The sequence below is a fragment of the Camelus dromedarius genome, chromosome 33 (assembly GCF_036321535.1).
Source record: "Camelus dromedarius isolate mCamDro1 chromosome 33, mCamDro1.pat, whole genome shotgun sequence".
In the NCBI taxonomy this organism is placed as follows: Eukaryota; Metazoa; Chordata; class Mammalia; order Artiodactyla; family Camelidae; genus Camelus; species Camelus dromedarius.
This window is the reverse complement of record NC_087468.1, coordinates 1,427,892-1,439,952: the sequence shown is the minus strand read 5'-3', so window position 1 is coordinate 1,439,952 and position 12,061 is coordinate 1,427,892. Positions and strand designations below refer to the sequence as shown.

Below are 12,061 nucleotides of genomic sequence, written 5' to 3'. Positions count from 1 at the left end.
AAAAGAAACCCAATCTGATTGAAACATGAAAAAGATCAATATTATTAATCATCAGGGAAACATAAATCAATACCACAATAAGCTATCACCTCTCATGTGTTAGGATGGCAATTATCAAAAAGACAAGACATAACTAGTGTTGGCAAGACACGGAGAAAAGGGAAACCTGTGACTGTTGGGAATGTACATTAGTGGATCCACAACGTAAAACAATATTGAAGTTTTCCAAAATATTAAAAATAGGGCTAATATATTATCTAGCAATTCCACTCTTATTTATCTGGAAAAAATGAAAACACTAATTTGAGAGGAGATCTGCATCCCCATCTTCACTGCAGCATTAATTACAATAATCAAGATACAGAAACAACTGAAGCGTCCATCACTGGATGAACAAAGAAAATCTGCTATGCCTGTATATATGTACAACAAAATACTATTAAGTCATTAAAAATAATGAAATCTTGCTATTTGCATCAACATGGATTGACCCTGAGGGCGTTATGCTAAATGAAATAAATTAATAGTAATAAATAATACAAATAAATAAATAATAATAAAAAAACAGAGATAAACATGCATGACTTCACTTATAGGTGGAAACTAAGTAAGACAAAACCAAATAAGCTCATAGATACAGAGAACAGACTGGTGGTTGCCAGGTGTGAGGAGAGGGGCAATACTGATGAACGAGGCCAATAGATAAAAATTTCCACGTACAAAATAAATAACATGGGGTCATGACACACACAGCATGGTGACTATAAGTAATAACACCATATAAAATATCCAGTATTACTAAGGAAGTAGATTCTCATCACAAGAAAAAAAATGTGTAAGTATATATAATGATGGATGTTAAGTAAACTTACTGCGGTAATCACTTCACAATAGATATAAATATCAAATCATTGTTATATACCAGAACCTAATATAAAGTTATATACCCATTATATCTCAATAAAAGCAAACAAACAAACAAAAACACTATGCAACCTGTAAAAGGACACATTTGGGGTAATGTGAAAATTTAGCAGCATTGGTAGTAGTAGCAGTAGTAATAGTAATAATGATAGTAAATAGTAATGCTGGGCACTTCCTTTAGTGATCATTGTGCTAAGGGCTTAATTCACATTACCTCACTTAGAAGACAATCATAAAAAGGTCTGTTATCAGATCATTTTACAGAGAATGAAACTGGCTTGAAATAGTTAAGCAATTCTTCCCAAGACAGCCAGTGGCAGAGCCAGGACTCAGACCTGCCTTTCAAGTAGCTAAAACTTGGAACCAGAACATAAGGACACAGAATTTCATCCTACTAGACTACGTTTGCTACTTAGTCACTTCTGATCCTGGCCACTTCACATCTCTGAACTTCAGTTTTCATTTATATACAGAACTTAGGATATGAAAACCTACATTGCCTATCCTGCAAAGTTGGATTGAGAAAGAATGGGGTTAACACTGCTTTGAAAATTATAATTAGTTATACAAGTACAAGGAGGACAGGCCATGGTCACAGCGCAGCGGCAGCAACAGCCACCGCAGCCGCAATGAGAGCATCAGCACAGGCGAGTTCTGGTCTCTGCACAAGATACAGACTGGACTCTCCATTGTTCTTAGGCAGCTTCCTGCTAAACCAAAATACCTAAATGAAGCTTAAATGAAGTACAGCATATCCAGAATCAGCTCTTTAAAGTGCTGAGGGTTGAGTGTGTGTGTTTCTGTTTTGCTACATAGAGGAGGGCTGCTACTATTAACTCTAAGAATACAGCAACTGTCTAATTGTGGTTCTCTAAGAGATGTATATTCTGGGTCCTATTCTTGCAATTTCCGGAGTGGGTGAGGAAGGTGGGCATGGCAGGGGATGGGCTTACTCTATGCACAGTAATGTACGTCTGCACTAACACCCCATTCTGATGAGTCAGCACAAACACTTCAGGATAAGCAATGTTGGAATAAAGAGAAGGCATTCTGCACCAGGAATTAATTTTCTTAAGAGTCCAGGTACAGGACTTTTAAGGTATAGCCCAAACAGCACAGGAGAGGAACATAAAAAGACAGCAAGTTCTTGCCTTTTGTTCAAAAACAAAAGTGACAATTCCATTCTGCTTTATAGAAGCAACTGTGCAGCCAGGTCCTGCAGGCGGCTGCAATTATCCAGGTCACTTCAGCTGTAGTTACTTCTCCCCCTGTGGTAGAACTCTAATAAAGATTGCCATCTTTATTTATTTACCAAAAGAAATTCCATGAACAGTATTGACCATATTCTTTGGAAGGAAATAGACTGAAAACTGGCTTTTTACTAGACAGAACTAGAAAGTGAGGTGCAGAGGGAGGAAATAGAAAAATGAATCTAACATGAGGGAGCATGATTAGTCCAATAATATTTAGAATCCAGGCAGGAAGAAATAATCTCAGAGAACCACAAACTAGAAAACAAAAAGCAAAAGGAAAGAAGGCAGTGTCCTGAATCTGATTATCTAAGTGAACTGACAATGGAATAGAAAAGAACAAATCTGACTCCATATTAGACCTGTTCCTTTGACTTTAACCCTGTGTTGTTTCCTAGGCTTAGTCTTGCTGGTTCTGCACCTTTTGTAAAACAGTGTTGCCAATAGGCTGAAATATACATGAGAGCCTGTTCCCAAGGCTTTGACCTTTAAGGATATTAACACTTATCCATTTCATATAAAGATAACAAGTTGCAACATAGAAAATAACACTTGTTTTGTTGGACGTTTACAGGGACAACAGGATCTGAACCACATGCACAGCTGCAAGAACATAGGATTCCAAGAACAAAGAATTCATACATCAAGAAATTTGCAACAACCAAGCATTCCCTTTCCTTGTTTTAGTATAAAAGGAGCCTGAATTCTGACTCGGAGAAGATGGTTCTCCAGGACATTATTCGGCCATCTTCTTGGTCAGCCAGCTTTCTGAATCAAGTTGCTATTCCTTGCCCCAACACCTCGTCTCCTGAATTATTGGCCTGTCATGCAGCAAGCAGAGAAAGTTTGGACTTGGTATCAATAACAATACAAATATTATGCAAATATTAAAAGCGTTTTCTCTGTAACCAGAACCAGATGCCAGCTTTCACCCCTTCTATTCAATACTGTACTGAAGGCAGTCAGATATAATGCAATAACAATAACAACAAAATAGGAGGCATAAAGGTCAAATTTTAAGCAAGAAAACTGTCACTGTATGTGCATGGCATTATTGTATGCATGGAAAATCCACCATAATCCAAAGACATTCACAATTAGTAATGGAATTAAGGCATGGTTACTGGATTGATGATCAGTATGTAAAGCGAACTGGATTATTCTGCATGAGTAAGAAACAAACAAAAAATAAAATTAACCTGCAAACACCAAACTATGCAGACTATGCAGTATATGCAGGAGAAAATAATCAATAAATTAACTTATACCACATTAAAAAAATTCTTCAGGCCTCATGGGGCCTGGCTGGCCACCCCTCGGGGGCCGAGAGGTCTCCCCAGCCAGGCTGGGTCCAGCCCAGGCTGTGGGGCACTGTGTGCAGTCTGACAGGGGCCCAACATCGGCCTCCCTGTGCAGCTGGCGCTCGCACCACACTGGCCCTTGTCAGCAGGCCTCTGGTTCCTCTGAGCCCAGGGCCTCCGGGTAATAGAACTTTTAAAAATAGTTCTTCAGTCGATGTAAGAAAAACACAAGGAACCAACAGAAAAGTGAGCAGACAATCTGAAAAAAAAATAAGCCCAGGAGTTCTGACAGACCTCCTGAAATGCAACTCACCTGATGCCAGTCCAGGTGAGAGGATCCCAGCAGGGCCCCAGGACAGGAGGCCAGGAGGCAAGACCACCAGGGAGGTGACAGCGCCCCCTGCTCAGGGCCCAGAACTTGCAGCAGGGGCTCCAGGTCTCCTGCCTCAGCCTTGGCCCCCACTGCACCATCAAGCACAGCCCCACATCACCACCCCCAAGCTGGGGAGGATTCTGATTGTCCAGGTAAGAGAAAGTCATATAAAATGTGACTGTCACACAACAGTCAAGGACTCAACTGTCCTAAAGAAGAAACCATAACTTCACCCTCCAATCAGGCAAGAGGTTACAAAATGCTCAAATGAATTTCAGACTCACATATTCATCGACTGGGTCACCAATGGTGGGAGCAAAAATGATCCTATGTGACTGAACTGGCCCATCAGCATGATCCCAGGTTATGGACAGGCTGTTTGTTGTCTCCCCAAAGACTCTCAGATACCTCGGTCCACTGCAGGGTCCTAAATAAGTCAACACAATAGAGTCAGCGGCCTGTCTGTGAGCAGGTGCACATGGGGGTGGAGGGAGGGGTGTAACAGAACTGTAAGCAGGTCAGAGCGACTGCACAGGGATGTCACCACTGTCTGGGGTGTGTGCTCCCTTGTGATAAAATCCACATCTCCTACAGTTCTCGCTTGGACCCAAAAACAGTAGAAAGTTCTCCATTCAGAGCTTTTCAGGCAACAGAGGCAATACATATTTCAAACAAGTTTCCCTATAATGAAATGGGATCTTAAAAAACAAAAAGGAAAGAAAGAAAGAAAAAGGGAAGAGAAAAAAAGTTAACACTACCTCCATCTTGTCTGAGCTTCCAGAAGGGGCCCAGGTGACTCTGTACAGAGAAACACTGCGGAAGCTCTGTGACCCCACATCCCTGTGAGACTCTCTGGTCTTACTTCAGTATCTGCAGGTGTGCTGGGGCTGGCACAGTGCCTGCCATGAGGAAAGGCAGGATGACATTTTTGGAGGTGACCTACAAACTGCATTTAATGAAACTTGCTCTATTTTCATGGACACGAGGAAACTGGCTGATGCATGGCTTAGAACCAACTATCTTACCAATTCAGTCCATTTGAAAGTTAAATATGAGACAGGGCTCTGAAAACTGCAAGCATTTTATGGATGTAATAGGTTACTATTTATATTCTACTAAAATGGTGATTTTTTTAAAAAAAGCTTGCATTTAGTCACTCAGTGGTTCTTAATCACTTTGCCCCTCACATTTTTGGGGGAATTTAAGAAAAATTATGGACTCCTCCACACGACAATACACATTAAGTGCAAATTTTAGCCCACAATATAGAGAGAGCATGGGCCTTCGGGGTCCATAAAATGTTCTCATCTAAGTAATTCACATGTAAGCCTTGCCTATAGATCACTCACCTTAAACACAACGTGCCGCTGACCATACTGACTCTATCCAGAGACAGGAATAGCCCTGCAGTGCTGGTGTCAGCTGAAATCCCAATTAAGAGCCCTGCTACTGACCAGCAGTCTACTTAGTTTGCAGCTCAAGCCATCTGGAATGTCTGCCACCAGTTCCGAGCTTTCATTGTCAATTATTTCTCTATCTCCTGGTAACCAAAGCCAAATACACAAAACTCAAAAGCCATCAAAATACTTGTTTCTAATCTTTATAATGAAAATGAGATCAAGAGACTGGTACCACTTTCACAAGCACAACTGCAAAACAAACAAACCATAAGGAATGCACTTTGGATGTATCTAAAAGTTCTAAGGTAATCTTAAGGATTACAAACGTACATTGAAAGTATCCATTTGGTATATTAAATGACCTGCTTCCACTGGTCTTTCTTCCTGACTTTGTCTTCTCTTGACCACTCCTGCTATGTTTATGAAAAACCTGTCCCTCTGCTCATGTGGATACATTTCCATCTATAGCCAATACCCTTCTGGGTAAGAACTGATGCCAAGAAGGCAACTGAAGTTGCTAAGACGTATTACCTGGCCAGAAAAGAGCAGAAGTGGGTACTGGCTGATGTTCAGAGCAGGCTGTGACACCTGACAAGATGTCTTAAGCATGGATACACAGCTGGGCACCAAAGGAGAAGTTTCTAAGCCTCATGAGCCTTGCTGGATAGGAAGGAAAAGTTCCAGGCTATAGCTCTGATCCCACCACTAGCTTCCTGGGTGAGGCTCAGCAAGTCATTTAACTTTTTTAGACCCGTGCTGTCCACCATAGGAGCCACCAGCCACATGTAGCCATTGAGTACTTGAAATGTGGCATCTGAATTGAAATGTACTATAAATGTAAATTAATATACTGGATTGCAAAACAATTATTACCAAAAAGATGTGAAATATCTCATTAATAATAATGATACTGATAAATGTTACAATGCTAATATTTTGGATATACAGAGTAAAACATAACACATTATTAAAATTCATTTTGTTTTTCTCTTTACCTTTTCTAATGTGGCTACTAGAAAATTCTGAGTTACCTGTGAGGCCTCCATGGTATTTCTTAGGAACCTAGCTGGTTCCAGACCTCAATTTCTTAACCACTATTGAATTAGGAAATTATGTGCTGAGCACTGGGCCAGAAACTGGAGATACAAATTGAGCAACATAAACATGTCTCTGCCTTCATTAGGAGGGGAAAATCCAATCGATAGAAAAAGATCAACAGGCAATGATAACTGGGTTCCCTACTATGCAAGCACCATGAGAGGGAGATAGGGACACCTCTTCCTTGAAGTGGCCTCAGAATGGAGCAGAGAAGGCAGGGCCCGGGCAGGGGCCCAGCATCTCCCCCACATTGCCACTGCAGAAGTCTGCCCTCCCTCTGAGAGCCACATGCCTCATCTTCCTTACATGATCTCAGGTACTGTTGCCTCTGCAATGAAATCACAAACTAAGGGTAAGGATGCTTAGATTTTCCTAGCCCTGACAGCACTTTACATATAGGAAGATCTCAAAACATTTGATAACTACTGCATGGTTTCCAGAGACAATGTCCAACATACATCAAGAATATTCTTGCTCCCCACCCCTCTCCACACACACACACACACACACACACACACACAGAGCTGTCAAGTACCTGGAAAATGAATGAGTGACAGTGGCAGGTAGAATAGTAGGAGAGAAGTTATCATAAAAGGAACAGACACAAAGATAGAAGATGGGAAGAAAATAAGCAAAACACAGTCTAGGAACCCAAACATTATTAAACCTGGGCAAAAAAATAGCATGAAGAAATGAAGTAACAAAGGAGGTTCAGTGACATGTGCACACGGTGTTGTTTCCCAATGATCAATGAAGTGCGAGCGCAGCTCATGGGTGCTTTCCTGAGCAGTCCCTGGGGGAGCCCCCTCGTCACACCCTGCAGAAACGCTGACTGTGCACATGGTCTGTGAGAAGAGGTCTTCAAGAGGTGTGCTGGCCCATGACCTGTCCACCTATAAGACAGCCAAAAAATGCATGGACCTGAGCAGTGTCTGGCACCACTGTCTGGTAAATGATGGCCTAGGAATTCAAACAACCGAATCGTTTCCCCTGCCTCCCTTCACATCACTGCCTTATTCCTCTCAAGAGAAACTCTCCCATTAGCTTATTTATTACACACAAGAAGTGAGACCCCATGGTCATTGTACTGCTTTTGAAACTGAACCCTGGAAAGAAATGAACATGTTCATGTGTATAAATGAGCTTCTGGACAATCCAAGGGAGCAGCACCGTGCATAACTGGGTGCTTACAGAGACTATCTCTAGCTTCCAAAAATGCCTCTGAGATCCTCACATGAACGGTCCCTCTAGCAAATATGTTTTAAATCCATTTGCAGCTGAAGTCCCTCGATTTGCTCCCACTTGGAAGCAGGTTGTCATGGATACAGCTCTCCATCCCCAACATCATCTCAAAAATGCTCAGTGCCAAGGCACACTCCTCTAACATTCTATTCATACTTTCCCTTCATCCTACTCAACTTCAACTGTCTTGTCCTTTTACCTGACAACCCCCCACCTCTTTCCAGCATCCCCTTGCTAGCTTTCATTTTTAGAAACATTATTATGACAATTTTTAGTCATTCATAGATGGCAGAGCACCATAATAGGCATCTGGATGACAGGGAAACACCATCTAGATTCCATAACTCTTCATCTACTAAGGGATGATGTTTTTGAGATTAATATCACACCACAAACCATTTTTAAACAAAATGTGAGGCAGCCCAATATATTATCAATATTCAAAGAATATTATTAATATATAATAGAACAAGTTTTCAACACTAGATCAATGAAATGACAAGTATGCAAAATATGCTATCATTTAGGCTTGCTTAGGTTATTTTGCTAAACCTACTAGGAAAACAAGTATTTCTAAACCCATTCTAATCTCAACCTACTTCTCTGACAACCTCTTCTGGTGTTTTGTAGCGGACAATATATTTACTCACTTTTCCAGGGGCAGGTTCCCACAAGACATTCCTGGTGCTGTGAGTCATGTCGCGGAGTTTCAGGCCTCGAGGACTGGGCAAAGGCCCTGGAGATGGAGGACAAATTAGGTCCAGATGCGGTTCTCAACCACAAAGCTCTAAAGCACCCACACAAGCTTTCAAGAAGTTGTTTGGAGAAAACTTAAAGGTGTGCAGCAGAGTAACAAACTGGTTATGACACAAGCACCATGATTCTACCAGATACAGCTCAATTCTTCTTAAGAAAGCTTCTTAAAAATAGAGTAAATTTAAATTTTTATTTCAACTCTAACTTCTCTATGTTAAATTTCTTCTACTCTATTTAAGTAAGTCTTATTTGTTGCTCAGCTATAATAAAGCATAATTCATTGTTAAGTGTATATCTCATATTTCTTTACCAGATAGTTACAGCAGTTAAGAAAGAAATCAAAATCAGTGATACACTACCTTAAGAATGTGATAGAAAAACAAATGGTTACAAGAGTGAAGATGAGCTGAAGTTCAGCACAAAAGTCTAAACGGTTGGAGAAAATCCCCATGAAATATCCACGATGTTATTGTGGTATAATTTCTGTACAGTAAACTACACATATCTTAGATGCACAATTTGATGAATTTTGACAGATGTGGACACCTATGAAGCCACCACCACAATCAAGAGACCTAACATTTCCCCTGGGAGTTTGAAATTTGCACCTCTGTGAGATTTCCTTCTGCTCTCTGAGACATCTCTCACTCTTTCTAGCTGCCTGTTTGACCAATTTCCTTAGTCTCTCCTTTCAGCTCTATGCATCTCTCTTCCTGAATCTCTGTCTCCACCTCCATCCCTTCAATGTTTTCATCTCTGTGCCCTCCCATCCTCTGCTGTTGCAGTCCAGCCCCACATCCAAATCTAGAACCACATTCATCTCTCATCCCACCATGACTCTTGGGACTTCTCTCCCAGCACTCCCAGAACATGTCTCCACCCTTGGCTGGCTCCCCACTCTTCCCATCTGCCACCACTCCATTCCTACAGACCCCCAGCTCCTGACAGGACCCAACATATAGAAGACAATTACTTGCTGTCAATGAGTGTCTCCTGCCCCACCTTGCAGGTGCCTCTTTTCTGTCTCACCGTGCTCCTGTCTCATCCCCTTCCCCCACTGAAGGCTCTTTCCAACATCTTAATTTCCTTAGAAATGTGAGCTGAGACTCATGACATTTAAGCCAGGTCATTCATCCCAGTGTACCCACCTCAAGAAGCAAGAAACAAAACTAGGCAAGGCAAGGGTCTAGATGCAATCACTGTCACTTTTCAAGAAAAACCACCTAAATGCTAGGGAAACAAACCAGGAACACAAAAGGGCTGAACACACACACAAGAAGTGCAAACCATGAAGGAGTTCGTGTCCTCCGTGCTGTCTGTTATTCATTCCCAACACCTGAGCACAGGACTGGAGTGTCCTAGATGATCAGTATGTTTTGACATTGAGTTAGTTGATTAATCTACTTAACTGAAAGAGACTATTCATATATGCCATAGAGTTTCTACTTCAACAAGAATGTGGAACATCTTGATCTTAAACTTAGTATCTTCCACCAAAACTGCACTCACCCAACATTCCCATCTTGCCAGTGCTATACACCATCTTTTGTGGATCTACAACATCAACTCTAAGATGCTCCATTCCTTTCTGTCTTATTCCCCTTTTGACAACTCACCAAGAACAACTGTAAGACACCACTGACTATAAGATACATCTCAAAATCAGGAATGCTTAATATGGAAAGATAAATGCAAATCCTAGAACCAATGTAAGATGCTGCCACAAGGCTAGAAATTGTCTTAATTCTCAAATTTGACTGCAGTAAGTAATCACCCTGTAACTTACCTATAAATTATCAAATTATTGTTGGCATCATCGAGTAAAAAGAAAAAGCCTAATGAACATGATGTTCACAGCAACAAGGGAAGAAGGAAAACCAGTGATGTCTTACAGGTGACCTCCCTTGTGCTGATAGGTTCACTGGTGAGGTCACAAAGGATGGCCTGGACCATGACCGTGTACACAGTGTTGGGAAAGAGCCCCCTCAGCAGCACGCAGTTCACTCTCAGCCCCACTCGCATCTGCAGATGGACAAGCCGAAGGGAGTAAGATGCTCAAATTACACTAATTTGTAACCACTAGATTTTGTTTTCTTTTCCATTATAGTTCATCAAAAGATATTGATTACACTTCCCGTGTATACAGCAGGCCCTTGTTGTTTTATCTCTTTTATATATAGTAGTGTGTATCTGCTAATCCCAAACTCCTCATTTATCCCTCCCCTCTTTCCTGTTTGGTAAGTGTAAGCTTGTTTTCAGCACCTGTGAGTCTGTTTCTGTTTTGTAAGTTCATTTGTATCATATTTTAGATTCCACATGTAAGAGATATCATACGATATTTATCTTTCTCTGTCTGACAGTTCAGTTAGTGTGATCATCTCTAAGTCCATCCATGTTGCTGCAAATGGCATTATTTCATTTTATGGCTGAGTAATATTCTATTGTATATATATATCATTTCCTTATCCATTCATCTGTCCATAAACATGTATGTAACACAACTTTTATTTTTCATTTCTCTGAACTGCTTTTCCTTTTTCATGCTAATGATTGCTACGATGTGTCATGGGCCACAAATCTAACCTGTTTTTCTATTTCACATGTAAAGATATAAATGAGTTCATAAATCACTGCTGTTTCATGGAGACTCTAAAAGAGTGAGGTCTTAGGAAGACCCAATGATAAAGAAAACAAACATCTCCCACCTCTTTGGGTTTGGTCGGTTCTATGGCATTGATGGGTTCATATAACAAGGTGTAGCCAGTAGCCCCTCCCACTGGCTGCCACTGGACCTGCCTGGTGGTAGAGCCAACATCATAAAGATTGAGGCTGACTACAGGGACTGGCACTGTAGGAATGTAAAAGCAGACATCAGTCGAATTCCTCTTACTCTGCTCATTTTTCAATTGTTGTCTCCCACTTAATTATTGATATCTGTATGTACTAAATAGAGAAAGGGTTGCTGTGAGAAATCAGTGGGAGTTCGTACAATCCTTTCCTTTCCAAAAAAAAAAAAAAAAAACCTTCAGGCTCATTGTTTATCTCCACCTCATACTCAGGGACTTCATGTTATAACTATTTCACAGAGAAAAGAAGTTTAAACTTAAAACACCATTCCAATGGTCCATATGGCAGCCAAAACAGAGACCAACCTCCTGAGATTTTGATCTCTTTTTCTGGAACATCTTTAAGTTGATTTTTGTTCTTCAATCAGAGAATTTCATATATAAAAAACCAACACAGTATTTCATTTCATCCTTCTTTTTTAAAAATTTTAAACAAGGGTGCCATATACCAGTAAGTGAAACTTAGGGGATGATGGGCTTTTTGAAGATCAGCCCATGAGGCAGAGTAAAAGTTTACAGTCTCCTCTCCATGTAACACCCACAGAGCTTTCTATTTTTTTTGTCTGAAGATTAAGTTTAAAGTTTTAAGGAATTATCAGATTAACCCTGCCCATTATGAAATACATTATTTCTCACCTCTGTTGATCTAATATGAAAGGAAATAAGAGAAGAGATAAGGGCCTAGGAGACTGGGCAGTGAGTAGTCAATTCTTGCCTTGGAAAGAGTTACGCCCACTCCTTCCTCTTACGAGTGGCCTCCCTCCTTCCCAGAGACCAGCCAAGAAGATGGGAGGAGGAAAGGGTGTTTTCACATGGCCTCAGAAACCCTATTGGGAAGAGAAGTGAGGAACATCTTGCCCAAAAGCTCTAC

The 12,061-nt window shown here is 40.9% G+C and overlaps 1 protein-coding gene across 2 annotated transcripts in view; it reads right to left on the bottom strand.

Moving 5' to 3' along the window:
- LOC116158325 (ubiquitin carboxyl-terminal hydrolase 3-like) overlaps positions 1 to 12,061 on the bottom strand; it is a 121,331-nt gene that overhangs the window by 35,447 nt on the left and 73,823 nt on the right. For both annotated transcript variants that reach the window (XM_064481719.1, XM_064481718.1), the window contains 2 exons: positions 8,239 to 8,324; positions 4,133 to 7,239 (listed from right to left, as the gene is read on the bottom strand). The gene's annotated coding sequence lies outside the window, so the exon portion shown is untranslated. The remainder of the gene's footprint in view (positions 1 to 4,132; positions 7,240 to 8,238; positions 8,325 to 12,061) is intronic.